The sequence below is a fragment of the Aquarana catesbeiana genome, linkage group LG11, assembly GCF_042186555.1.
Source record: "Aquarana catesbeiana isolate 2022-GZ linkage group LG11, ASM4218655v1, whole genome shotgun sequence".
NCBI classification, from domain to species: Eukaryota; Metazoa; Chordata; class Amphibia; order Anura; family Ranidae; genus Aquarana; species Aquarana catesbeiana.
The window spans coordinates 271,743,333-271,768,320 of NC_133334.1; the positions used below are offsets into that span (position 1 = coordinate 271,743,333).

At 44.8% G+C, this 24,988-nt stretch overlaps 1 protein-coding gene across 2 annotated transcripts in view; it reads left to right on the plus strand.

Moving 5' to 3' along the window:
- The first annotated feature begins 7,081 nt into the window (after positions 1 to 7,081).
- ZNF507 (zinc finger protein 507) overlaps positions 7,082 to 24,988 on the plus strand; it is a 42,531-nt gene continuing 24,624 nt past the window's right edge. The window contains exon 1 of one of the 2 annotated variants that reach the window (XM_073605827.1): positions 7,082 to 7,163. The gene's annotated coding sequence lies outside the window, so the exon portion shown is untranslated. Of the gene's footprint in view, positions 7,164 to 22,301; positions 22,570 to 24,988 lie in introns of those variants that run through there. The other variant, XM_073605828.1, reaches the window with a different exon arrangement.

Genomic DNA, 24,988 nt, shown 5'->3' on the forward strand with positions numbered 1-24,988 from the left:
TAAGGCAACTAGTATTTTAGGCTTCAAGGATGTTTGTATAAAGCATTCAATTTTTTTATGCCTTAAACAGCAGAAAAAAAAAAAACAGTCTTGCTGTTATTCAGCAGGTCGAGAAACCTTTTTTTTTTGCAAGCCTGATAATGATGTGGGCTGCAAACAAAAGAAAAGGAGGAATCTCCGGGATGTGTAATGTGCTTTCCACACACCGCCTTAGCAAGCAAAGGGCCTCCATCGTAAATAATTATTTTTTGCCACCAGTTTCAAAACTTTAGAACACTTTGCATTTGCTCGACATTTCCTAAGATGCTCCGGCTGTTATTGGGCAGGCCGCAAAATCTTAAAATAATGTGGACCGCAAGCGAATGATGAAGAGGAATCTCTGGGATGTTAAACTTGCTTCCCCCCACTGCCACACCAAGCAAAAGGCCTTCAGCGCAAAGGCATCTCATTTGCCACTGGCCCCACCGTACTTTTGATTTCGGGGATAGATATTTCCTACACTGTGCTGTCTTACTGTCCAGCAGTCCCACTTATAATTAGTTCAGGTGAGTTTTAATAAGCTTCCTTTGGCCTAAAATGACGTAAAACATTAAAATATATTTTAAGTGTGAATCTACATATCTTCAATGTTTATACTTGAAGCGGCTTGCTATATTCATACCCGTTCGGGTAAAATCAATTTTTAAAAAAATTCACAAAGAAAATATATTTTAAGATATTAAAATTGGAAAAATATATATAGATTTTTTTTTTGTTTACTGCAATTTTTATTTATTTTTTATACTAGTAATGGCAGCAATCAGCAACTTATAGTGGGACTCGCTATAAAGCATCTTATTTGCCATTGGCTCCACCATACTTTTTTTATTTTGGGAATAGATATTTCCTACACTATGCTGTCTCATGCCCCGTACACATGATAGGATCTTCCGACAACAAAATCCATGGATTTTTTCCGATGGATGTTGGCTCAAACTTGTCTTGCATACACACGGTCACACAAATCTTTTCGGAAATTCTGAACATCAAGAGCGCGTGACGTACAACACGTACGACTAGCCGAGAAAAATGAAGTCTTACGCTCCAGTGGTCCCACGTATAGTTAGTTCAGGTCGGTTTTGATAAGCCTCCTTGGACCTAAAATGGCTAAAAAAATAAAAAATATATTTTAAATGTGAATCTACATATCTTCCTTTTTTCATACCTGAAGCGGCTTTCTGTATTTATACCCGTTTTATTAAAATCAATAAAAAATATTGAACAAGAAAATATATTTTAAGATATTAAAATTTTGAAATATTTTATTTAGCTTTTTTTTACTGGAATTTTTTTTTTTTTTATACTAGTAATGGCAGCAATCAGCAACTTATAGTGGGACTCTCTATAAAGCATCTTGTTTGCCATTGGCCCCACCATACTTTTTTTATTTTGGGGATAGATATTTCCTACACTATGCTGTCTTACTGTCCAGCAGTCCCACGTATAGTTAGTTCAGGTTGGTTTTAATAAGCCTCCTTTGGCCTAAAATGACTTAAAACAATAAAATAAATTTTAAGTGTGAATCTACATATCTTCAATGTTTATACTTGAAGCAGCTTGCTGTATTTACACCCGTTTGATTAAAATCAATAAAAAATATAGAGATATTAGCTATTATAAAGAATATAAAGATATTAAAATTGTAAAATATTTTATTTCGTTTTTTTTTTTCAGAGGATCTTTATGTACGTGTACGTAATATGGTATTAGAACTTCTCTTGGATATCGGTGACTAGTATTTTAGGTTTAAAGGTATTAAGGTAATTCAGATAAAGCATTATTTTTTTATTCAGTACAGTAAAAATAAATACAACTCATTTGCCTTGCACAAAACTTGCAGAAGTTTTACCATTTTGCCTTTCCTTAACACTTTGCATTGATTCAAAAATTTCTAACAGACTCTGTGTATGTTTAACAGTATCAGGGTAGTTCATATAAATCATTATTTTTTATGCCTTAAAAAATAAAAAAAAAAATAAAAAATCTTGTTTGCTTTGCACCATTTTCTCTTTCCTCGACACTTTATAGATTTTAACACTTTACATTTACTTGACATTTCCTAAGATGCTCCGGCTGTTACTGGGCAAGCCGGGAAGCCTTAAAAATGATGTGCGCTGCAAATAAAAAGGAGGAATCTCCGGATTTTGAAACTTGCTTCCTCTCACCGTTGCAGCGAGTAAAGGGCCTTTATCGTGACAGCTTATTGTTTGCAACTAGCTTCACCAGACTTCTGATTTAGCAGATAGATATTTCCTACACTTACTGTCTTACGGTCCAGCACTCCCACTTATAGACAGTTCAGATAGATTTTGATAAGACTCCTTTGGCCTAAAATGGATCAAAACATAAAAAAATGATAATAAGATGTTTAAAATGTTTAAATAATTAATGTTTTGTAAAGAGGGTTTGGTTTTAGATGGTTTGTACAGTATATGTTTTTTGGATGGTTTGTATATGGTATGGAAGCTCTCTTAGATATCAGCAACTAGTATTTTAGACTTCAAGGTGTTAAGGATGTTCATATAAAGCATTATTTTTTATGCAGTAAAGTAAAAAAAGAAATACAACGCAATCATGTCACACAAAACCTGAAGTTTTGCATTTCCTTGACATGTTCTCCAGAGGTTTTAACACTTTGCATCGACTCAAAAATTCTCTAACAGATTCCCCGTATTTTAGGTTTCAGGGTATCGGGTTATTTCATATAAAGCGTTATTTTTTATGCAGAAAAAAGAAAAAAAATCTAATTTGCCTTGGACAAAACCTGCAGAAGTTTTACCATTTTACCTTTCCTCGACCCTCCTTGCCTTTTACCACTTTGCATTAAAAAAAAAAACAAAAAAAAACCCATATAATTTGCCTTGCACAAAACCTGCAGAAGTTTTACTATTTTTTTCCTTGACACTCCTCGCCTTTCACCACTTTGCATTTAAAAAAAAAATTTAAAAATCTCATTTGCCTTGCACAAATCCTGCAGAAGTTTTATTATTTTGCCTTTTCTCGCCACTCCTCGCCTTTTAACACTTTGCATTAAAAAAAATTAAAACATTCAAAAAAAAAAAAAAATCTCATTTGCCTTACACAAATCATGCAGAAGTTTTACCATCTTACCTTTCCTCGACACTCTTTGCATTTTTAAAACTTTGCATTTACTCAACATTTCCCAAGATGCTCCGGCTTTTAGTGGGCAGGCAGCGAAGCCTTAAAATGATGTGGGCCACAAGCAAACGAAAAGGAGGAATCTCCGAGGTGTGAAACTTACTTCACCCCACCATGTCTAACAGACATTTTAGGTTTAATGATATTATGGTAATTCAGGCATTATTTTTTATGCTGTAAAAAAAAAAAAAGAAAAAGAAAAGAAGTTTTAACATTTTGCATTTCCTTGACAATTTCTCCAGAGGTTTTAACACTGCATTAACTCAAAAATTTCTAACATACTCCTAGTATTTTAGGTTTAATGGTATTATGATCATTCATATCAGGCGTTGTTGTTTATGCCATATAAAACTATAGATATATATAGATATATATATATCTATATATATATATTATCTCGTTCAAGTCACACAAAAGCTGTAGAGGTTTTAACACTTTACATTTCCTTGACAATTTCTCCATGTCTAACAGACTCCTAATATTTTAGGCCTAATGGTATTGTAATGGTTTATACCAGGCATTATTTTTTTATGCCACAAAAAAAAAAAAAAAAAAAAAAACTTGTTTGCTTCGCACATAACCTGCAAACGTTTTAACATTTTGCACTTCCTTTATAAGTTTTAACACTTTACATTAGCAAAAAATTTCTAGCAGACTCCTCGTATTTTCGTATTTCAGGTTTAAGGGAATCAGGTTAGTTCATATTCTGTAAAGCATTATTTTTTTATGCAGCAAAAAAAAAAAAAAAAATACACCTTGTTTGCCTTGCACAAAAATTGGAGAAGTTTTAACAATTTGCATTACCTTGACACGTCCTTCATAAGTTTTAACACTTTGCATTGACTCAAAAATGTTCTAGCAGACTCCTCGTATTTTAGGTTTGAGAGAATCAGGTTAGTTCATATATTGTAAAGCATTATTTTTTATGCAGCAAAAAAAAAAAAAAAAAAAATACACCTAGTTTGCTTTGCAAAAAAATTTGTAGAAGTTTTTACAATTTGCATTACCTTGACACTTCCTAAGTTTTAACACTTTGCATTAACTCAAACATTTTCTAGCAGACTCCTCGTATTTTAGGTTTAAGGGAATCAGGTTAGTTTATATTGTATACTGTAAAGCAATATTTTGTTATTTTATGCAGCAATAAAAAAACAAACAAACAAAAAAAACACCTTGTTTGCCTTGCACAAAATCTGCAGAAGTCTTAACAATTTGCATTGCCTTGACACTTCCCTCATTTGTTTTAACACTTTGCATTGACTCAAAGATTTTTCTTTGGTTTAAGGGTATCAGGTTAGTTCATATAAAGCGTTATTTTTTTATGCAACAAAAAAAAAATAAAAAATACATCTCATTTGCCTTGCACAAAACCTACTGAAGTTTTACTATTTTACCTTTTCTTGACCCTCCTCGCCTTTTACCACTTTGCATTAAAAAAATAAAAAAAAAAACAAAAAAAAAAACAAAAAAAACCATCTCATTTGCCTTGGACAAAACCTGCAGAAGTTTTACTATTTTGTCTTTCCTCGACACTCCTCGCCTTTTAACACTTTGCATTAAAAAAAAGTAAAAAAGAAAAAAGGAAAACAACTCATTTGCCTTGCACAAAACCTGCAGAAGTTTTTCTATTTTGCCTTTCCTCGACACTTCTCGCCTTTTACTACTTTGCATTTAAAACAAAAAAAAAAACATCTCAATTGCCTTGCACAAGTCCTGCAGAAGTTTTACCATTTTGCCTTTCCTCGACACTCCTCGCCTTTTACCACTTTGCATTAAAAAAAAATAAAAAATAAATAAAACATCTCATTTGCCTTGCACAAAACCTGCAGAAGTTTTACTATTTTGCCTTTCCTCGACACTCCTCGCCTTTTACCATTTTGCAATTACTCGACATTTCCCAAGACGCTCCAGCTGTTCTTGGGCAGGCCGTGAAGCCTTGTAAAAAAAAAAAAAACGATGTGGGCCGCGAGCGAATGAAATGGAGGAATCTCCGGGACGTGAAACTTGCTTCCTCCCCACCAAAGAGGCCTTCGTCGCAAAAAAAAGCTTTCTCGTTTGCCACCCCGCGTATCCACCTTTTAACGCGCGCGCTCGGCGGCCCGTGCCGCCGCTAATCAAGTGGCAAAGGCAGACACAGCCGCACATGTAGAACATTTTTTTTTTTTTTAACACCGTCTCGAGTTTTAATAGTTAAGGTATTTTAGTCAGAAAGCGGCTTTCGGCCCTTAAAAAATTCTATTCCCTGCCATCGAAAAACTTGAAAATCATTGGCAAGACATGAATATTACTATGCGGCGCAATTACTTCTTTTTAAAATACGAATGTATGGTGAAATATATTATGCATATTGTCTTGAAGCGCACCTTTAGGCCACATTCACTTTTCGGCTGTCATAGCTGCCAGCGGGTGACATTTAATGAAAAATGTTGGCTCTGGCTGACAGGTGGGTAATAAAGTGCGAGGTAGGCAGCCCTACTTGACTATCCCTCATTGCATGCGAATTTTCACTTACATCTAAATACTATCACTCATGTCCACACCGGGACCCCTATGCATTGTTAGATTGTCACTCATAAATATTATAACCGATTCATTATAGTTCCAGCTTTTGTACGGGAAACCCTTAACGTCAGTCATGTTGGCCAACAAACCATGGCAGGTGTGGATTCGTACGCCTAGCAAGTGTCCATCATTGTCACTGACAAGCATACATTTTTAAAAAATTGTCACTCACGACCGAATAATTATCCCCCTCCGCTCGACTGATGTGTCACTCATAAAAACCGTAATTAAATAGCAATAATTATTCTGAATGTCAGTCAGGTTATCATCCCGCTTTGGGTAGGGTCTTAAACCTCCATCAAAATTTAATCGGGAAGTTGTTGAAATCCCCTCAAATTGGATGTATTTTGCGGTTTATTGTATTTGAAAAGCCTTGGCTGCGGGGGGAAAATAATGAAAGGCTTTCCGTTTCCTTCGGGAAAGTCTCTCGCAAGGGCTGCCAGGGCTAGGTAACGCCGCTGTGCCTAAAAATAATAAAAAAAAAAAAATAAGGATAATAAACCAGGCGACTGGTGAGGGGGGGGAACATGACGGGAGGGAAAAAAAAAATTTAATAAATAAAAAAATTAATTAATTAAAAAAAACTTGTGGCCGAAATCTGCACTCCAAAATGAGAAATATCAAGCAAAAGTGCGGCCATGTTGTTCGCGAACAAACTTTTACCTCACGTCCTCTCCTCGCGTTTACCGAATGCCAAAACGGGGATAGGCGGCTCATTATTGCGCCGCCTGGAAAGCGAATTTGGTACAAAAAGGGCTGGCCGATTACAAAAGAAACCTGGGGGAGCTCTTTTTGTACCAAATTAGCTGGGTAATGAGCCACCTGTCCCGGGTTTTAGCATTCGGGTTGCGCAAGGAGAGGACGTGAGGGAAAAGTTTGTCCACAAAACAACATGGCCGCACTTTTGCTTGACGTTTGCGGCGATATTTCGCTTTTTGGAGTGCGTTTTACCTCAGGTTTAGGTTTAACGGGGTCTGAGAGGTTGGAGAAAAATAAAATACCTCACAGGTATTGAGTTTGCAATGTGAGAGAGGAGGAGGGGTAGAACACACAGCAGAGAGCACAGCCATGACAGCACAGCTCTGTGTGAGGAGACAGGCTGCTGCTGCTGCGTGTTCTCTCATGATTTGCACTTTATTTTAGTATTATTTTTTTATTATTATTTTTATTATTATTTTTGTTTCCACACAGGGGGCGAGCCAGTCACGTGACGCTGCCCGTCACCTACACGACGCCAGGTAACCCGGGAAGCCGCCGGCCACGCCCCCTCCTCCGCCTTCCACCACAGCCGAGCCCCCGCAGACGGCCACGCCCCCTCTCCCAGGCCCACCTGATCTGTCAAGTCGAGTCACGTGACCGAGCCCTGCACGCCGCCATTTTGGAACGCCTGAGAGGAGAGAGAAGTGAGTAGGTGTGCGGGGCGGCTGTGTGCGGTCATGGCGGCTCTGAGGGGTTGGGGGACAGGGTGAGGGGGGTCCTGGAATGGCTGGAGGGGGTTCTGTGTGGGGAATTCTCCTGAGGGGGGGCCGCTCATACCTCCCCACAGGCTCCAAAACAAAGGCCCGGCCATGCTGGACTGAGGGGGGGAGGACTACAAGTCCCAGCGGGTCCTGACAGGCTGGCGGGATGTATGAGGAGGTGAGGGAGGGGTAAAGGCCGGGAGTGTCCATGGCAACCGGTCAGGGGGATGGGAAGGTGTGGTTGCTATTGGCAACAGTTGTAGGGTGACCCTGGAGACCAGCCAGCAGCAGAGGGGGCGTGGTCATTATTATTACTGGGCTGGGACTTGTAGTTCACCTGTGAGGGGAGACCATGTCAGGGCACTTTGTTTACTGCATGCTGAGAGTTGTAGTGTCCGGGGGACGGCGAGAGGGGGGATGGGAGTCGTAGTGTCCGGGGCAGGTGAGGGATGCCGGGAGTCGTAGTGTCCGGGGACGGCGAGGGGGGGATGGGAGTGGTAGTGTCCGGGGACGGCGAGGGGGGGATGGGAGTGGTAGTGTCCGGGGACGGCGAGGGGGGGATGGGAGTGGTAGTGTCCGGGGACGGCGAGGGGGGGATGGGAGTGGTAGTGTCCGGGGACGGCGAGGGGGGGATGGGAGTGGTAGTGTCCGGGGACGGCGAGGGGGGGATGGGAGTGGTAGTGTCCGGGGACGGCGAGGGGGGGATGGGAGTGGTAGTGTCCGGGGACGGCGAGGGGGGGGGGATGGGAGTCGTAGTGTCCGGGGACGGCGAGGGGGGGGGATGGGAGTCGTAGTGTCCGGGGACGGCGAGGGGGGGGGATGGGAGTCGTAGTGTCCGGGGACGGCGAGGGGGGGGGATGGGAGTCGTAGTGTCCGGGGACGGCGAGGGGGGGGGATGGGAGTCGTAGTGTCCGGGGACGGCGAGGAGGGGGGATGGGAGTCGTAGTGTCCGGGGACGGCGAGGAGGGGGGATGGGAGTGGTAGTGTCCGGGGACGGCGAGGGGGGGATGGGAGTGGTAGTGTCCGGGGACGGCGAGGAGGGGGGATGGGAGTCGTAGTGTCCGGGGACGGCGAGGAGGGGGGATGGGAGTTGTAGTGTCCGGGGTGGTGGGAGTTGTAGTGTCCGGGGGCAACCAGGCATAATGAAAACTAGCTTTATTGAAAGTTGTGGAACCCATCAATTTAACAGTTTCTAAAAAGTTACATTCCTGGAATAGAACTGTCACATTTGTTTGTGTTCTCAACCAAACTGTCAAACCATAAAATGTCTGGAGTCATAACTGATCACATGTGCAGCACCATGGCAACTAAAGATCAAAGCTAAGATGGCAACTTCCTTAGCTGTAATAGATAGGAAGGTTTAGTTCCACTTTAATGTGGCAGGGCATGCTGGGTTGTAGTGTCCAGGGACGGCGAGGGATGCCGGGAGTTGTAGTGTCCGGGACAGGCGAGGGGTGCCGGGAGTTGTAGTGTTCGGGGGACGGCGAGGGATGCCGGGAGTTGTAGTGTCCGGGGGATGGCGAGGCATGCCGGGAGTTGTAGTGTCCGGGGGATGGCGTGGCATGCCGGGAGTTGTAGTGTCCGGGGGATGGCGAGGGATGCCGTGAGTTGTAGTGTTCGGGGGATGGCGAGGCATGCCGGGAGTTGTAGTGTCCGGGACAGGCGAGGGATGCCGGGAGTTGTAGTGTCCGGGACAGGCGAGGGATGCCGGGAGTTGTAGTGTCCGGGACAGGCGAGGGATGCCGGGAGTTGTAGTGTCCGGGACAGGCGAGGGATGCCGGGAGTTGTAGTGTCCGGGACAGGCGAGGGATGCCGGGAGTTGTAGTGTCCGGGACAGGCGAGGGATGCCGGGAGTTGTAGTGTCCGGGACAGGCGAGGGATGCCGGGAGTTGTAGTGTCCGGGACAGGCGAGGGATGCCGGGAGTTGTAGTGTCCGGGACAGGCGAGGGATGCCGGGAGTTGTAGTGTCCGGGACAGGCGAGGGATGCCGGGAGTTGTAGTGTCCGGGACAGGCGAGGGATGCCGGGAGTTGTAGTGTCCGGGACAGGCGAGGGATGCCGGGAGTTGTAGTGTCCGGGACAGGCGAGGGATGCCGGGAGTTGTAGTGTCCGGGACAGGCGAGGGATGCCGGGAGTTGTAGTGTCCGGGACAGGCGAGGGATGCCGGGAGTTGTAGTGTCCGGGACAGGCGAGGGATGCCGGGAGTTGTAGTGTCCGGGACAGGCGAGGGATGCCGGGAGTTGTAGTGTCCGGGACAGGCGAGGGATGCCGGGAGTTGTAGTGTCCGGGACAGGCGAGGGATGCCGGGAGTTGTAGTGTCCGGGACAGGCGAGGGATGCCGGGAGTTGTAGTGTCCGGGACAGGCGAGGCATGCCGGGAGTTGTAGTGTCCGGGACAGGCGAGGGATGCCGGGAGTTGTAGTGTCCGGGACAGGCGAGGGATGCCAGGAGTTGTAGTGTCCGGGGGATGGCGAGGGATGCCGGGAGTTGTAGTGTTCGGGGGATGGCGAGGGATCCCGGGAGTGGTGGTGTCCGGGGGACGGTGAGGGAGAGGATGGGAGTTGTAGTATCTGGGGGAGGGGGGTTGGAGTCGTAGTGTCCGGGGCAGGCGAGGGATGCCGGGAGTCGTAGTATCCGGGGACGGCGAGGGGGGGGGGGTGGGAGTTGTAGTGTCCGGGAGCAACCAGGCATAATGAAAACTAGCTTTATTGAAAGTTGTGGAACCCATCAATTTAACAGTTTCTAAAAAGTTACATTCCTGGAATAGAACTGTCACATTTGTTTGTGTTCTCAACCAAACTGTCAAACCATAAAATGTCTGGAGTCATAACTGATCACATGTGCAGCACCATGGCAACTAAAGATCAAAGCTAAGATGGCAACTTCCTTAGCTGTAATAGATAGGAAGGTTTAGTTCCACTTTAATGTGGCAGGGCATGCTGGGTTGTAGTGTCCAGGGACGGCGAGGGATGCCGGGAGTTGTAGTGTCCGGGACAGGCGAGGGGTGCCGGGAGTTGTAGTGTTCGGGGGACGGCGAGGGATGCCGGGAGTTGTAGTGTCCGGGGGATGGCGAGGCATGCCGGGAGTTGTAGTGTTCGGGGGATGGCGAGGGATGCCGTGAGTTGTAGTGTTCGGGGGATGGCGAGGCATGCCGGGAGTTGTAGTGTCCGGGACAGGCGAGGGATGCCGGGAGTTGTAGTGTCCGGGACAGGCGAGGGATGCCGGGAGTTGTAGTGTCCGGGACAGGCGAGGGATGCCGGGAGTTGTAGTGTCCGGGACAGGCGAGGGATGCCGGCAGTTGTAGTGTCCGGGACAGGCAAGGGATGCCGGCAGTTGTAGTGTCCGGGACAGGCGAGGGATGCCGGCAGTTGTAGTGTCCGGGACAGGCGAGGCATGCCGGGAGTTGTAGTGTCCGGGACAGGCGAGGGATGCCGGGAGTTGTAGTGTCTGGGACAGGCGAGGGATGCCGGGAGTTGTAGTGTCCGGGACAGGCGAGGGATGCCGGGAGTTGTAGTGTCCGGGGGATGGCGAGGGATGCCGGGAGTTGTAGTGTTCGGGGGATGGCGAGGAATGCCGGGAGTAGTGGTGTCCGGGGGACGGTGAGGGGGAGGATGGGAGTTGTAGTATCCGGGGGTGGGGGGTTGGAGTCGTAGTGTCCGGGGCAGGCGAGGGATGCCGGGAGTCGTAGTATCCGGGGACGGCGAGGGGGGGGGGGGTGGGAGTTGTAGTGTCCGGGGGCAACCAGGCATAATGAAAACTAGCTTTATTGAAAGTTGTGGAACCCATCAATTTAACAGTTTCTAAAAAGTTACATTCCTGGAATAGAACTGTCACATTTGTTTGTGTTCTCAACCAAACTGTCAAACCATAAAATGTCTGGAGTCATAACTGATCACATGTGCAGCACCATGGCAACTAAAGATCAAAGCTAAGATGGCAGCTTCCTTGGCTGTAATGGATATGAAGGTTTAGTTCCACTTTAATGTGGCAGGGCATGCTGGAACATGTGGTTCATAGATGGGGGGTACTGGCACATCTGATGTAGTGCTGGGATATAGTATTCAGTGTGATGGGGAAGGGCTTGCTGGGACATCTGGTTCAGTGGCACACAGGGATGTGCCTCAGTTTGTGTGTGTGTGTGTGTGTGTGTGTGTGTGTGTGTGTGTGTGTGTGTGGGGGTGGGCGCTGTAAGTTTCTGACTAGTACATTGTAGACAATGACGTCCTCGGCCCTCTGCTTAGTGTGTCGTCTTCTGTAAGAGTTCTCGGTGCCCATATGTGGGGGTGTCACAACCGGCTAGCAGAACCCAGTTTTTCAACTTTTGTATTAAAATGTTAAGTTCATTTTTACAAGATTTCTCGTGGTCTGGTACTGCGCTGAGGCGTAGGGTGAATACAAACCACATCCTGGATCTGCACCGAGATCCACCCAAACTACTAACAAATCAATGGCCGACCTGCTGAGATGACAGAGAATAGCAGAGCTGCCTTCAGTTTTGGAACTTTCAAACTTTTTTGCAAAATGAATGAAAATGCTGCCGATGTGAAGATGGACAGAACATTTAGGACCATAAAACTGTTAGAACAGAGTTTACATTTTTTTCTTTTAAATAGATTTTTTTTTTTATTATTCAAAAGTTTAACAAAGTACAGAAATACCAATGTTGTCAGACAAATATCAGAGAATAATGGACGCTCCCTCCAATACAATCAAAGGCCTGAATGTTACACAGAAAACCCAAATAAATGAGCCTAACAGGCTGGGGCCCTCCTCATAAAGCGTCTGTTTACCAAGAGCGAGTACAAGTCACCCTATAACAAATACAGAAGAAAGGCTTTACTGTATCTATAATAGATCATCTCATTAGCAATGTAGTCAAATGGTAACAGTTACAGTCAAAGAAATGTGGGAGCGATAACAATGGGGATTATTGGAACAAATAGAACAAAGGATAGGACTATAGCGGTGCAAAAAACAAACAAACCAAAGAAGAATGTATTAAGATAAAATTTGCAAAATATATTATATATTTAAAACAAAGTCTCTTATTTTTAAAAGACATCAGCTTAGACTTAAAGCGGAGTTCTGCTTAAACAAAAAAAAAAAAAAAAAGTTAGCAGCTACAAATACTGCATCTGCTGACTTTTACCTGTCCCAGGGTCCAGCGATGCAGGGGAAGCCCCGCTCGTCTCACCCTCCTCTCTGCGGCGCCTGCATTGTAACTGTGGGTGCCCGGCTGTGGCTTCACAGTCGGGCACCCACTGCGCATGCGCAAGCTGCGCACCGTGACTGGCCGGCCAATCGTCTGGGACCTGTGACGTGTCCCATATGATTGCCGAGAGGGAGGGGGGAGAGGCGATCTCCCTTCTGGTGCGTTGGGAGGAAGTGGGAGCGGGGACCCTCTACAAAGAGGGTATCCCCCCCCTCGCCAAAAAAAAAATGACATGCCAAATGTGGCATGTCGGGGGGGTCACCTCCCTTAAAGCGGAAGTTCCATTTTTGGGTGGAACTCCACTTTTAAGGATATTGTTCGTAAACTTGTTTAAAGCAACATAGTGTTGACAACATAGGGGGCATGCATCCGCATGGATGTCCCATCGGGAGCAGTGGCTGTGCACGGAAATGCACGCAACAGCTGTGCATCCCTGTGGCGGTTACATGCCACCCCTCATGGGGCACGGATCGAATCGCCCTGTGTGAGCGAGGCCCCAGACTCCGTGAATTATACCCGGGCATTAATGAGATTCTAAGGTCAAAACAAACATTTTGCACCTTGTGTTAACCAGTTACGGGCGGCCCGTGCAGGCAAAGTGACGTACCCATATGTCTCTGCCTGCTTGTGCGTTTTAGGATGTATACATGGGTGCAACCCCCCCCCCCCCCTCTCCCCACCAACACCTGCTGTGATTGTACACATTGGGGGTCAGATCCCGCCCCATTATTCATGGCTGGGACCTGCTGATCGACTGTGTCCAATTAAAGCCCTAGTAAGCCCTGATAATCAACACAGAGCTCCGTACAGAGGGAACAATCTCTCTGTTTCTTATCCCTGCAAACTAATTGTTGCAGGAAAGAAAATTGCACCATCTATGGGCGGCCTTATTCTAAAGCCTCACTCTGGGCAAAATCAATAATCACTAATCTGTTAGATTGATAAATAACCAAGTTTAGCTCAGTTTTACCATTTACCAGCAGCATTGTCATCAGATGCTCCTCTCAGTCGCCCTTCAGATTCTTTTTGGCAATCAGACCCTTGTTGCTGCTTCTGGTCAGCAGTTTTTTGATCATGCAGGGTTGAAAGGGAACAATGGGCAGTACTATTTTATTGAATATGAAAATTTCTGCCTCCTGCAAGAAAGTACAAAACTTGTTTATTATAAGATTGGAAACCTGTTGGGAGGTGTTACAGAATTCTGGCCGTAAAAACGTTAAAGCGGGGTTCCACCCAAATTTTGAACAATATCTGTATTTATTCTCTCCCTTGCCTAGATGCTGACATGCCGTTTAAAAAAAATTTAAATCGCCGTAATTACCTTTTATTTTTCTATTCTTCTTTGCACTTCCTGGTTCTCCTCCCGTGGGAGTAGGCGTGTTTCTAGCCTCTCCCAGACTCCGCACAGTCTCCTGGGAACTAGTCTCAGGCTTCCCAGGATGCCACTGAGCATGTGCGGGAACGAGCGGTGAATGCTGGGAGCTCAGCATTCACCGCATCCAGGAAATAAATGCTTGTGGGCTTCAAATGCCCACAATGAAGATGGAAACCGCCTGCAGTGAATAATATAAGTTATTCTTTCCGACGAAATCTGACACAGGCGGACATATTACACACAATATGTGAGTATGTAATGCTGAGAAGAAAAGTTTGTGAATAAACTCAAAAAAAAAAAAAAAAAAACGATAGATAGGTGGACCCCCACTTTAAGTATGTGCTGCATTCATAGTGGTTGTTAGTGGCTGGCACCCGGGACACACAGCACTGCATGTCATCTTGGGTGCCCCGGGTCCTGAACCGCAACTAATATTCCAATTTCTTTTTTTTAAATTCTCATACCGACACTGTCCGCCCAGAATATATTCCGGGAGGAGGACACACAGCTGTGCTTGGAAAGGCCATCTGGGAAGGGGGCATATGTAGTGTTGGTGGAATATACCCTTGAGGGAGAAGTAGGGCCAAAGTTTTGGCCCTACCTCTCTTATGAATCCCAGGAGTGCCCTTAGTTCTGCCCTCCTGTGAGCCATTTTCATCTGACAGCGGGTCGGCTGACGACAGGCTAGGCTCCTCAAGGATACCGACCATATTGTCGGGATCCACCCAGAAGTCTGACCGGCAGCAGGCTCAGCCTCTCAGAGAGTCGCTAAGAGGATGAGCCAGCCGCTCCTGCCCCCTCCACAGCCCAGTAAGAGCTGGAGAGGAGAGCGGAGATCGAAAAAAAAAAAAAAAGGTACAGATTCCTCCATTCACACAAGTGAGGTGGATGGAGGAATCCTCTCCGCTGTGTGTTATTGTATTCTGATAGTGGGGGACTGTCAGAATACATTGGTCAGCATTGCAGCCGCTGATCAAATGAAAGTTTTTCAACAGTCCTGTTCGACAAAAGTCGTCCGGGAAATGTCCATAGATCGATATTCGACCGGTCCCTGCTGAACCCGATGAATTTAGAACTATCTGCGGCCAGCTTAAAGTGGTTGTAAATCTCAGACATGAAATGTGAACAAAACCTATCCCTCTATAGCAGGGGTCTCAAACTGGTGGCCCTCCCAGCTGTTGCGAAAACTACAAGTCCACGAGGCATTGCGAGGCTGACAGTTTACAAGCATGACTCCTGCAGGCAGAGGCATGATGGGACTTGTAGTTTTGCAACAGCTGGAGGGCCGCCAGTTTGAGACCCCTGCCCTTTAGTACTTGTCTCAATCCAGAGCACTATGTGTCCATTTTCGTCTGCTGTCTCTTTCCCCTGCTATCGGAGTGGCTTCTGACAAGGTTTTCATGACACCAAGAGGAAAAAAAGGTTACAGGGGAGGGAGCTCCAGCACACAGCTTGTGATTGACAGACTCGGCTTTGTTCCTGTGTGAAAGGGGGGGTGGGGTCACTTCCCTCCAATCAGCTCTCAGAGCTCTCCTCACAGAGATCTGCAGAGTGTAACTTCAGCTCTGCTCATCTTTTTCTGACAAGCTGTATAATTCTGCACTTTGAACGGATGTAGAGAAGACGGCAGATAAACAGGTACAACTTATGTAGGAGGATTTGTTTCATCTTTGTGTATCACCTGAGTCCAATCACTTCACTGGGTATATGGGAAGGGTTTATTACCCACTTGAAAGTAGAACTAAACCCAACTATTTAAGTTTTTTTCCAAACTGTTACATTCCCGGCATGCCATGAATTGCGAACGGTCACATTGGTTGTGCTCTCAACCAAACTGTCAAGCCATCCAATGGCTGGAGTCATAACTGATCACATGTGCAGCATCATGCAGTTGCAGATCAAACAGAAACGAGGGAGGGCAGCTTCCTTGGCTGAAAACCATAGAGGGGGAGTTTAGTTCTTCTTTAGGCATGATTGGATGTGTGGCTCAATGTGGCAGCCAGCAATGAGGGGCAGCACAGCTCATTACCCTCCCACTGAGCGAGGGGCAAATCAAGTAAAAAAGAACGATTGTTGTCACAAGTAGTTTTTTTACTTTCTTTTTTTTTTGTTTTTGTTTTATGTATTAGTTGGTTTTGTGACAGTAAAAGGATCATAGAAAGCATGTGGAGACCTCTGGCAAAGGTCCAGGATTTTGGTATCTTAGAAATCGGCTTTAAAAATGCGTGAAGAGGGCATTCTGATCTTGGCATTGTGGCAGCTACAAGTGTAAGAAACGATCGTTCTACTTCAGACATTCACACCTGGTTGAAGAAAGTTTTTTTTGTGTGTGCCAACATAGTGCAAAGTCATGTGCTTTCCTCTGTTTGATATCTGCGTGCAAACATTTTCCAGGCTGTGTACACACTCGCTCAAGGAAAGTGACAAAATCCAGTGATAAGAGACTCTCCGGAGGACGATTGTTGGCCTTTGATGCAGCTACACAAAGCATAGTTCTCAGGGATCCTAGAAAATAGAGCGGGGATCCCGGATTATCCACCAAATGAAGCAAAAATAGTATAAAATTCCATAAGAGTTGGAACACTGATGTCAGAAAAAAGTTAGTGATTGCAAAGGATAATTTTTTTTTTTTTTAATGGACTAAAGGCCCTTTTCACACTTGTGCGACTTGGGACTGCAAAGTCGCATGACAAGTGGTACCCCATAATTTCCAGTGAGTATCGCTCTTATCTGTGCAACTTCAAAGTAGTCCCTGCACTACTTTGGTCCGACTTTGATGCAAGTTGAGGTCCATAGACCTCAAGTTTACACAGGCATTCCCTGAAGTCGCCGCCCGTGAAATTGCGCGACTTTGAAGTCGCAGTATCGTGTAAGGGGCCTAACCGTAACAGCCTTGATCCTCTTTTTGGGGACCCCCCCCCCCCCCCCCCCCCCCGCTGGCAAGTAAACCCCATACTTTTGATGCCCCTTCAGAAGTCCAATTGGACGAAACGCATTGGGAATGACACGCTATTTCCTACACTTGATTTTACGCTACGTGATCATGCTTTAATTATTTGTATATTGGTTTGAACCAATAAACCTACCCTTTTGATCTGCACTTTTGGAGTACTCCAATTTTTTCTCTCCCCATACTCTTGGGACTGGATACGGGATCTGGATGTCTTTCCTTTTCTACATGGTTCCTTTTTGGTTGAAGAGCATCATTATAGCTGGTCCAATTTAAAGGAGATGTCCTTTGAAATCCGGGACTTCCATCTCCCTCCAGGACAGCCATCTATCTGGATCTCTAAGCCTGTTTGATTCGATGTTGCTGACATTCGAATCCACCTGTTCTGGTAAGAGTATTTCACCTATTTCCACCTCAAGATTTCCATACTGATGAACCACACACTAGAAGATTCTCCACTCGTACTGGATTGTCTATCTTATTGCATTGTGGGACTTCATTACTCACGTTGCTCATACCTATATCACAGTGGATAACATTCACCAGTTATTGAACTTTATCCATATACACATTTTTGGTTTTAGCGCTACATTTTCACACCAACCCCATACTAAGCTGCTTGCTATGGGGGCAATTGTGTGTGTGCTCGCTTTCGAGCTCCACTTTGTGTCCCCATAATACACAGAGTGTGGCTTGGCCCTCCCCAGGGGGGGGGGGGGGGGGGGACCAAAAAGAGGATCAAGGCTGTTATGGTTAGGCCCCTTTTCACGCTACTGCAACTTCAAAGTCATGCGATTTTTGCGGCTGCGATTTTAGGGAATGCCTTTGTAAACTTGAGGTCTGTGGACCTCAACGTGCATCAAAGTCGGACCAAAGTAGTGCAGGGCCTACTTTGAAGATATGAATGGTACCCACTGGAAATCATGGGGTACGACTTGTGCTCGCTTTCGAGCTCCGCTCTGTGTCCCCATAAAACAGTGTGGCTCGGCCCTGGCTGTGATTGTCTCAGCCAACGAGGATGGAGAGAGCCCAAGGAGCCTCTGCTCTCGTGCACATTGCTGGATCAAGATCAGGCTCAGGTAAGTATAAGGGGGGGGTGATATGGGGTGACCGACAGTCACCAGATCTCTGCTCACCAAGCTCTGAGAACGGAGCAATCAGTGGTGTTCAATCGCTTGGTTCTCAGCATTTGAGCTGGCGGGGGGACAGATGCAGCATCCACCTAGGTAAGTGTGATTAAAAAAAATAAATAACCATACTACTTTTAAGGTCTAGAAGGCTTGTTTTTAACCAAAAAAAGCACATAAATGTAATGCAGTTTTATGCTAGATTGGTAATTCCTTCCACTAACATGCTCTATATAATTAGTTGAACTGTCTTGGTATCCTGGAAACTGCAGAATCTGTAATGTCTGCTCAATTTGCCATAAGACGACTTTTTTTTTTTTTTTTTTTTTTATACATCATTGCAGTAGGATTTAGAGAACTCTCACAATGTTGTCCAGAAGTTGGAGAACTGTCCCTATTTAAATGGGTATGTGCTTTCCCTTGAGGACAGCGAGGAGCCGAAGTGCCGGTTCACACAAGGGGGTGACCTTGAAGTAGGGCTGGGAGATTTTCTAAAAAAAAAAAAAAATCTGCGATTTTCTTAAAAAGAACTCGATTCACGATTCGAATTGAGTTTTGTTTTTTGTTTTTATGGACACCGCACTGGCCCTGAGGAGCTGCGGGCAGGAGTTTTTAGGCGAAAAACCGTGGCCTCACCTACAAACTCCTGCCCGCAGCTCCTCAGTGCCGGCGCGGTGAAAAAAAAAAAAAAATATAAAAAAATCGATTTGCTTAAATTTTGAATCGATTTGACCTCTCAACTCGATTCAAGATTTAAATCGATTTTTTTTTTTTCCCCAGCCCTACCTCGAAGGCGACTTAGCCGCCTGACGAGTCGCGCTCCATGCATTGCAATGGAACCGTTCTAATAGGAGCGACTCAAGTCGTTCGGACTTAGAAAAAGGTCCCTGTACTACTTTGGGGCGACTTCGGAGTGACTTGCATTGACTTCTATACAGAAGTCGTTTTGCAAGCTGACCTGAAGTCGCGCTGTACGGGGCGGCAGCTTCAGAGTCGGACGACTTTGAAACCATGTCATTTTTTTTTTCCCCCTCCCCCGCTGCATGTGTAAATGTGCCCTAAAAAAAAACAAAAAAAAACCCATTGTCTAGAGTTGAATGTTCTTGTTTAACTGGCAGAAGTACCCTGAGAGTTTTGTCAGAAGTGCCCCCAGGGATACATGAGCAGCACTGTGCCGCGCATGCAATCATCAGCTAGAGCTGAAGCCTTTCTGGTAAATAGGAAGGGGGGGGGGGGTTCTGTGGTCCCGCTGGAGCCTGATACATGATATTCAGTGTCCAGAAACAGCCGGAGTGTGTGCGGTGTGCCTGGAATCTGCATCCGTCTGTGTATGTCTTTCTGCTTTTAGCATAGCAGCTTCTGAGGAGCCCAAAAATAGCATCCTCCTTCCTCCCGCCCGCCCTCCTTCTCTTCTCTTTTTTTTTTTTTTTTTTTTTTTTTTTTTTTTTGTTCTTGCGATCTCTCTTCGGAAACGCTCTGTAGATGGTTCTCAGCAGCTGCACAGACTTCAAGATTTGACAGTTTCTGTAATGTAACCAACCACGTGGCACGCGCCATACCCCACATTCCTCGTGTGTTCTCCTGGACACCGGCTCTGCCTCTGCGCCCCACAACACAGGCACTTCCCACATCTCACTGTCTGAAAATAGAGATTTTTTTTTTTTTTTTTTTTTTTTTTTTTTACCAAGCTTAGGATTTCTGAGGAAGAACATAATTACCGGCACGGTTCCCGAGCTCTTCAAGGCAGCGGTTTTCAAGTTTCAGAGATGGTGGAATGTAATTATAATGATGGGCGCAACTCATCCCGGATCCAGGAGCTTCGCGTACGCTTGTAAACGGCGTCTATATTGAGTCACTTATGTCTGTAGAATGGTCAGCGGTGGGATTTTTTTAGCTCGCGCAAGGTTTGCAAACTTTACAAAAGTGGCATTAAAGTCTGTCAGTTTTGTTAAGCGCTGCGCAAACTGTTGGCGCTATATAATTCCTGAATAATAATAATAATTGGGGATGCACCAATACCATTTTTTTTTTTTTTTTACAATGAGTTAGAGCTGAGCGATTTTTTTTTTTTTTTTTTTTTTTCTCTACAAAAGAAAAAAAAAAAAAAAAACTCGATTCATGATTCGAATTAAGCCTTTTTTTTTGATGGACAGCGTGTCCTGAGGAGCTGCAGGCAGGAGTTTTTAGGCGAGGCCGGACGCCGCAGACTGGCCGAAGCCACGGCCTCGCCTAAAAACTCCTGCCCACAGCTCCTCGCTGACACCATGCCGGTCCTGGTGAAAAAAAAAACGTAAAAAAAACGATTTGCTAAAAATTTGAATCGATTTGACCTCTCAACTCTATTCAAGATTCAAATCAATTTTTTCCCCAGCCCTACAATGAGTACAAGTACCGATTTTTTAACTTTTTTTTTTTTTTTTTTTTTTTTTTTTCCGCAACTGTTTTGTTTTAACTTCAGCTGTCAGCAATAATACAAAGCACTGAAAAGTTGTTTACAAGTGAAATAAATATATATATATTTTTTTTATTTATTGCTTTTACAATGTGAAATGTTTAAATATATGTTAATATATATGTGTAAAAATATTCACTAACAAAGCAAACAAAAAAGTTTTAATTATTTATCGTTTATAAAATAGATGTGAACAAAAGAAAAAAAGCAGGAAAATAATAATTAAATGGAGGAGAATAGGGAGTTAATTAAGGCTGATTAGAGTAAATTAAAGGTTTATAAGAGGTTAAACAGAGGAATATTTGTGCATCCCTTTGATCTGCAGATGAAGAAACAGAAATATACAAAAATAAACAATGTTTCTTTTTATTTTAGTGTTTCGGGGCTGAGCAATGTTCTTATACAATGCTGGCTGCTTTTTTTTTTTTTTTTTTTTTGACAGCTCCACTTACCGGACTTCTTTAACACAGGGGAGACCCCACTGACAGCTCAAAGATCCAGGCCTGAAAGTATCGGTTTCAGGTATCAGTGCATTTGCACGAGTACCGATACTTGTGCAAATACTCCATATTGGTACCGATACTAGTATCGGTGCAACCCTAATAATATTAATGATGATGTCAAGGCCAAAGCTTTCAGTTCCACTTTTGGGTAGAGTTGGGAAAGATTAGAACTCCTATCTTGGCTTTAGCGTCCATCCAGGGCTCCAATACAGAGATTTCCCCTCACTTCCTGTCCTACTGGCAACAGTTTCTTTTGAAAGGAAGTGAGAATCTGCAACAGGTAGTTAAAGTGGAGCTCCACCCTAGCAGCGGCTGGAGCGGGGGGTCCCCCCCACCCCCAGGGTAAGTATCCCACAGTATTTGTAGCTGCTGACTTTAAATTCTTGCTGAAGGAGCCTGGAGCTCCGCTTCAAAGTGTTACTAAACCCAGCAGCCTGCAGTCACTATATCTGGTCCCCCACAGTACACAGAACATGGAAATTATTTAGTAAATTACTGTATTTATTGGCGTATAACACTCACTTTTTCACCATGAAAATCGGGTGCAAATAGCGTGTGCGTGTTATACGCCAATACTTCAATTTTAGCTGCCTTGGAGGGGACAGGGAGGGTGGGGGGGGGGGGGGGGGGCGGGACGAGCGCCGTCAGATTACATACAGTGAGAATCTCTTGTTTACTTGGCGGCCTCTGTAATAGGAAGTCCCGTCTTCTACAGTTTTTGTAGCTTCTGACTTTCAGTTTTTCAATATATGACTGAATAACCTGCTTTAAAGCGGAGTTACACCCAAAAATTGAACTTCCGCTTTAAGTGCTGGTGACCCCCTGACATGCCACATTTTGGCATGTCATTTTTTTTTGGTGGGGGGGGGGGGAAGCGGGTACCCTGTTTTTAAAGGCACCCAGCTCCCACTTCTTCCCCGGGCTCCATGGCCCCGGAAGGAAGATCACCTCTCCCTTCCATCTTCTGGGACACGTCACAGGTCCCAGAAGATTGCCCGGCCATTCGCTGCGCGGCTCACGCATGCACAGCGCGCGCCCGGGTATGAAGCCACAGCCAGGCGCCCACAGTTAGAATGCCCTCGCCACGGAGAAGAGCGGGGCTTCCTGCACCCGCGTCGCTGGACCCTGGGACAGGTGAGTGTCTGATTTATTAAGTCAGCAGCTACACTTTTTGTAGCTGCTGACTTTTAAATGGGTGGAATTCCGCTTTAACACAGAAATAAAAATCTGGCAGGTTCTAGCCCTCCCCTACTTTTAATAAAGGAAAACATTTGTTGCTGTTGGAGAATTTCGCTCTTTTTCCTTTTTAGTAATGCATTGGCAGCAGGACAGGAAATGAGGGTAAATCTCCTCCCCGGAGCCCCCGGTTCTAATGAATCACCAACCAGGTGGGTCTACAGGAGACCGTGCCGGAGACGGGTGTATAGAGCAGCCGGAAACTGCATTTTTATGTTGTGTCAAACTTATTAAAAATGTTTTATTTATTAATCTAGATTTAGGCTTTAACCATTTGCCTACTGGGGCAGTTTTTTTATTTTAAAATTCACATGTTCAAACCTGCATTTTTTTTTTTTACTTGGCTAGGAATTACTTTGAACCCCACTTTATCAAGGCAAGGAGGATGTGTATGGGACGGCCAGCAAGGTGCAGCAGTGCAGGAAGGAGAGGAGCGGTAGAAAAGTTAGGATGATCCCAGCAGAAGATTACTGCAGATTTGTGCCAAAATTTTGAAGTAAGCATACTCCAATCTGGCACACCACCGACACGTGACAACTCCGTTAAATGTTGTGCACCACTTTTTATTTAATTTTTTTTGTCACAGAAGTCCTAATTTTTAAAGGAAACCTGCCAGGAGAAATACATAGGTTGCCATTGCTGCTTACACCTTCCAATTTTTTTTTTAACCCTTTTTTGTGGTGAAAAGACGTCTACAGTGCGGGCTTAAATTGCCAGGAGGGCGTACATAGATGTCCTCCCGTTCTCTGTGATCGCCGAGTCCGTGAGATTCAGGTGATCATAGATCGGGTAAAGGGCCAATCACAGCAGGCCCTTTACTACGTGGTCAGCAAATGACAGCTGATCACAGAAATAAACAAATGACGGTTATTGTTTAATTTTTTTTTTTTTCACCCTTCTGTTAGAGGGATTAGAGGGACATTAGTCCCCTTAGTGCCCACATGTGGTGCTCATCAGTGCTGCCTAATACTGCCCATCAGTGCTGCCAATCAATGCCTCATCAGTGCTGCTTAATAGTGACCATCAGTGCCTCATCATCAGTGTCGCCTCATCAGCACCAATCGGTGTTTACTTGTTTGCAAAATGTTCTAACAAAGTATGAACAACTTTGTTTTTTGTTTGTTTGTTTTTCAAAATTTTCTCCTTTTTATTTTTTGCTAAAAAAAAAAAAAAATCCAGCAGTGCTTAAATACCACCAAAAGAAAGCTCTATTCGTGTGAAAAAAATGATAAAAATGTCATATGTGTACAGTGTTGCATGACCGTGCAATTGTCATTCAAAGTGTGAGAGTGCTGAAAGCTGAAAATTGGCCTGGGAAAGAAAGGGGGGTATAAGTGCCCGGTAGGCAAGTGGTAAAGGTTTGTTCACTTGTGCGGCCATTCCTCTGAAAAGCAATCTTTGGTGCATTGCGTTTCAGAGGCATTTGTACAGGTGGTAAGGAGGTGATATGTTGACACCTGTTTTAACCCTCAAAATGTAGACCCCCCCCCCCCACCATGCTGTGATGCGGGATGGTTACGTTGCGGCCCAATTCACTTAAATGCGACGTGCCATTCAAATTTTTGCCGTAAGGCATTGCAACTGCGTCATGTTATAGCCCCTGAGTAGCTGCATGCCCTAGTTTTAGGTGGGCGGTAAAACTGCAGACTTTTTTTTTTTTTACCGCCCTGGCTGCCCCTGTGTGTGTGAGAGTCTTTAAAGGTTGATTTTCTGGCTGCTATGGTGATGTCATAGTATTCTATGAGATGGAATGCACAGCTGCAATGAGGACGGGTTTGTATTCTCCTTATCAGCGATGGGAAGTTGGGGAAGCAGGCTGTGACAGGTCCTGTAACCTTCCATAGTGCTGGAGGCTCTGGACTCACATTTTATCTCTTTCTCCTGCTCTCATCTCATGTCTGTTGGCTGCTTTGTGTTTTGGGGGTTTGATTAACAATTCTTTTATAAATCTCGGCCCTCCGAACTTCTCTGTGTACTGCTAGATCAACTCCGGTGTAAATAATGAGACGGGCGCCGTGTTACTTCTTCCAACACTCATCTAGACACTTGTTGGGTTTAAGTTGCATTGACTTAGGAGAGTCAGCTGACTGTTTTTTTTTTTTTCTTTGGAAGGCGATTAGTGACAGTTGATTAGCTCTCAGTTCACGTACGCCTGGCTGCCTGTTATGTATACTTAATGTATAGGTGTCACGCTCCGCGCCGACACGGGGAGCCGCTTCGCAGCAATTGAAACAGAATCTTAAATGCCGCTAAACACATTTTTGATTTGGAAGTAGAGTTTCAGGGCCTGGAGGCTCGTGTAATTAAAATTCTGCTTTTTTTGGAATTTTTAGTAGGTAACGTGGGGTAATTAAGACAGGTAAATAGATTGTGCCTTTCAGCTATTACTGAAGATTCATATTAAGCCGGAGAGAGGTGAGAGAGGCGGTGTCAGGAGTGCAGAGAATTAACCGGTTCGGTTCCAATGGCGCCAGAAGATCTGTGCCAGATCTAGTTGGTTTCAGGCCTATAGGGAAGTGATGGTTGTGGATCTAGGTAGAAATTTTTTCAAGGAAACTAGTAGGGTTGTACCGGTATCGGCAGGGCTTGACAAATTTGCTTTGAATGTAGGAGACAGTGTATATAGTTCCAGAAACATGCTTGTAATCCAAAGCACTTGTATATCAAAGCATTTTTTTTTACAGGGTATAAAAGAGAAGAGAGGCACCTCTAAGTGTAGCAATAAGTTGCTAAATGTTGTACCTTCATTAAATGTAACCATATTGCTACACTTAGAGGCCCTTCTCTTCTTTTTTTTTTTTTTTTTATACTCCAGTTGTGACGTGACGCTACTCTTATATGAAGACATCGCTTGTTGGCGGGACATGTAACATTTTCCCGAATGTGAACTTATCCTTTAACCCTTTCACAGCCAG